Raw genomic sequence first — 4,301 nt, forward strand, 5'->3', positions numbered from 1 at the left:
GCGAGGGGCAGAGAGGGAGGCGGGAAGAAAGAGCATCCCAAGTGGGCTCCACACTGTCAGGGCAGAGCCTGACATGGGGCTTGAGCCCATAAATCAAGAGATTAGGAGATCATGACCTGAGCTGAAGTTGGAGGCTTAACCCACTGAGCGACCCAGGCGCCCCTACAGCAGTCTTTTAGAAGTTAGACCAAAAGAGGATTTTGGCGAGGGGGGGGAGGGATTTAGAAATGGTTGGTTATGGTGCTAATAAAAACAAGACTGCCTTTTACTGGGTTCTATTGTTCTTATATTAAAATTCTCTGTGGAGAATTTTCCTTTATTGCCTGCAGGTGGGCAGACCACGCCTACTCTCCCGACCCATCATAGGCCCCTCTTCTAGCGCAACCTTCTTAACAAGAAAATGGCCTAATTGTTCTTGGGTTTGTGGCCTCCAAGCACCATTATTTTAGTGGGGGGGGGGGCTGTCGGTGACTCTCTATAGGGTGAGCCTTTTTGTCCTTCTGAAGGCCCTTAGTTGCTTACAGCGACAGTCATTGTAAGCACCACACATTAAACCCTCTTCCCAACTGGGGTCTGGTAATCTCGACTCTGACCCTGTGCCCCCTCTCTACACCAAACACATGGAGAGCCACCAAAGTTCTTTTTCTTCCTGCCTGTGGGACAGAGTGTTGAGAAAATCTGTCTTGACCTCTCAGTCCTCACCCAGTCCTGATCCTCAACGTCTGGCTAACTGTGGGCCTGCCAGTCTGGCCCCCCCACCCTCTGCCAGTCTGCCCCCCCCCCCCTCCAGCACCTCACCTCCCTTCCTTCTCGCGTGCCTGTCTCTTCCTTTCGTTTTCTCCCTCCATCTGTCACGGACACACATACACAGCTCCTTTTCACAACTTGTTTTCATTTTTATCAATGGCTGTGTACCCTGTTGGTCTAGATCTGGCCCCTAGGTGTCTGAACAGTTCTCTATAGCCACTTCAGAATATGCCGTAGCTGATTCTAGGTTTCTGGCCCAGGCTCTGCATTTACTGGCCGCACAAGATGTTATTTGGAATGGTTGGAGTTTCCAGTGTTTCTTGTTCCTGCTCTGCTCATTTTCGCTTGGTGTCTTGTTCAGCTTGTGGTAGCAGATGAATATCGTTGGCCTTACTCTTCTGTGAGGCATTCTCGAACAGGAGGGGGATGACTGAGGCGGTTTGTTTCTCACATTCCTTTGAAGGGGTCTTTTTGTCTTCTTGGTTTTCTTCTGCACCTGGAAAGGCAACAGGGTGAGTCAGCATGGCATTTGTTTGGGGGAAGGGGACGGGAATGTATAGGAATGGGGCTTCATGAGTAGAGAGGTGGGTTGAGGAAGGGGGTTGTGTCAGGCAAGGTAGGGTAAGAGACTTGGGGAGACCTGTGGGGAAGAAGAAGAAGAAAGCATGGGTGGGATCATCTGACCTTGCCGCCGTGCCTGGTCTTGGGTTGACAGGAAGTCTTCTTCCCCTTCTTTCTTTTGGTTCTTGGGGCTGGCTGTTCCATGCTTCTGTTTGATCGTTTCATACTTATATAAGGCTCCTCTGGTGTGCAGATCTTACCAGCCTTATTTAAGCCTCTTAGTGGTCTACCCCATGGCTCCTGGCCAGGCTCCTGACCAGTGAGGAGCCACACCCTTCAGCTTTGTTTGGTCAGGAGCTCCCCTGGCCAATGGTAATGTTGAAGTGGCTTGGGCATCACAATGCACTGCTCCTGACACCTCTGTGGTGGCAGGGAGGACAGGATGCTACGGTTGGAGGAAAGGGATGTTTCCTCAATACCCCCTAAAGATCCATCTCAAAGTGACCTGCTACCCCTCCTCATTTCCCCATGTTCAATTCTAGTGGGTCCCATGGAAGGGAGAGAGTGTTTCCCCAAAGACATTCCCCCCAGCCACTCCATCCAGGGGTTCATTCTGTTCTCTCCCATTCTTTACCATAACCTATCATCTTGGATATCTCGCCTAAAGTCTCTCCAAGGTAATGTGGCCTTATTTACTTTTCTAGGAAGATGTGAATTGTTCCACTTTCCTCCAACAGTTTTCCCTTTTGTGCCTGTTTTTGTATGGCCCATGAGCTAAGAAAGTTTCTTTTTCTTTTTTTTTTTTAGCATTTTTAAATGGTTGAGAACAAAATCAAAAGGAGAATATTGCATGATGTGAAAATTATAGGAAATTCAAATCTCGTGGCCCATAAAATTTTATTAGAACACATACACTCATTCATTTAAATATTGTCAGTGGTTGCTTTCACACAGCAGAGTTTAGTAGTTGCAACGAAGATTGTACAGCCCACAATACAAAATATTCACTATCTGTCTCTTTAGAGAAAAAGGTTCCCAACTCCTGCTCTTTTCTCTTCCATTGATCTATTTGCCCATCCTTATGCCAATACCACACACTGTGCAATTTTGGGTCGGGGGAAGAGAGAATCCTAAGCAGACTCCGTGCCCGGCGTGGAGCCTGACTCGGAGCTCAATCCCATGACCATGAGATCATGACCTGAGCCGAAATCAAGAGTCGGATGCCTAACTGACTGAGCCACCCAGGCATCCTGATTACTGTAATTTTTGAAGAATATTTATTTTTTTATTTTGAGAGAAAGAGAGTGTGTGGCTGGGGGAAGGGGAAGGGGCGGGGAGAGAATCCCAAGCGGGCTCCATGCTGCCAGCGGAGAGCCTGATGCGGGACTTGAACTCACCGACTGTGAGATCATCACCTGAGCTGAAGTGGGACGCTTAACGGATGGAGCGTGATGTGGGGCTTGATCTCACAAACCCAGGGATCATGACCTGAGCCGAAATCAAGAGTTGGATGCTTAACTGACTGAGCCACCCAGGCGCCCCGATTATTATAATTTTATAATAAGTACTAAAATGAGCTAGTGCAGCCAATCCAACTTAGCTCTTGTGTAGAGCCCTTCACATATTCGTATAAATTTTGAATTTAGCTTTTCTATAAACGTTAAAGCCTGCTACGATTTTGTTGTGATGGTGTTGAATTTGTATATGGATATAGGGAGAACTGAAATCTTAAAACAATATTGAGACTTTGCATCCATGAACATGTTGTACCTCTCCACTTATTTAGGTCCTAATTTATGTCTGTAATGTTTTTTAATTTTATTTTTTTAAAAAAATGTTTATTTATTTTTGAGAGAGAGAAGGAGCACAGGCAGGGGAGGGGCAGAGAGAGAGAGACAGGGGCAGACAGAGAATCCGAAGTGGGCTCCAGGCTCCGAGCTGTCAGCACAGAGCCCGACATGGGACTCAAACTCACAAACTGTGAGACCATGACCTGCGCTAAAGTTGGACGCTTAACCGACTGAGCCACCCAGGCGCCCCTAATTTTCAATGTGCAACTCCTGCACAATTTTTGTTAAATTGATTCCTAAGTATTCTACGTTTTGATGCCGTTGTAAATGGAATTGTGTTTAAGTTTAATTTCTGATTTTTTGCCAGTGTCAAATTGTGTAGAAATGCAACTGATTATCATATATTGGCCTTACATCTCCTGAGTTTTATAAATTCACTTATTGGTTCTAGTAGTTGTTTTGTAGATTCCTTTAGATTTTCTACCTAAACTGTTGGCTGTGAATAAATACAGTTCTACTTCTTTTCCTATCTTTATGTCATTTATAATTTTAATACCTAGGCTGTGTTCTCCAATAATGGACATAGTTGATGAGAATTGACATTTTTGTACTACTTCTGATCTTGGAAGGGAGGTATTAAATATTTCACCCTTATTTATGCTATTGGTCATGGATTTCTTGTTAATTCCCTTTATCAGATTGAGAAAGTTCCCTTTTTGTTTCTCATTTGCTGAGAGGTTTTATTATGAACGGGTATTGAATTTTGTCAAATGCATTTTCAGCGTCTTTTTAACCATATGTTTTTCATGTCCATTCTATTAATGGGAAATATATTAACTGATTTTAAAGTTTTTATTGAAATTCCAGTTAACTAACATACAATATTAGTTTCAGATGTACAACATAGTGATTCAGCATTTCCATACAATACTCAGTGCTCATCACAAGTGCCCTCCTTAATGCCCATCACCTATTTAATCTATGCTCCCATTCCCACCCCTCCAGTAACCATCAGTTTGTTCTCAATAGTTAAGATCTGTTTCTTGGTTTGCCTCTCTCTCTCTTTTTTCCCTTTGCTCATTTGTTTCTTAAATTACACATTACAAAATTTCTTAAATTACACATACACATGTGTATTCTTAAAATACACATAAGTGAAGTCATATGGTATTTGTCTTTCTCTGACTTATTTCATTTAGCGTA

General features: G+C 44.0%; 1 long non-coding RNA gene across 1 annotated transcript; it reads right to left on the reverse strand.

Moving 5' to 3' along the window:
- Nucleotides 1-872: 872 nt before the first annotated feature.
- On the reverse strand, nucleotides 873-1,620 carry LOC122477609. Its single transcript, XR_006295738.1, has 2 exons — nucleotides 1,432-1,620; nucleotides 873-1,243 (listed from the first exon to the last, which is right to left on the reverse strand). It is a non-coding gene; the product is annotated as an uncharacterized LOC122477609 (long non-coding RNA).
- Between the last annotated feature and the right edge of the window lie 2,681 nt (nucleotides 1,621-4,301).

Source organism: Prionailurus bengalensis, chromosome X (genome assembly GCF_016509475.1).
Source record: "Prionailurus bengalensis isolate Pbe53 chromosome X, Fcat_Pben_1.1_paternal_pri, whole genome shotgun sequence".
NCBI lineage: Eukaryota > Metazoa > Chordata > Mammalia > Carnivora > Felidae > Prionailurus > Prionailurus bengalensis.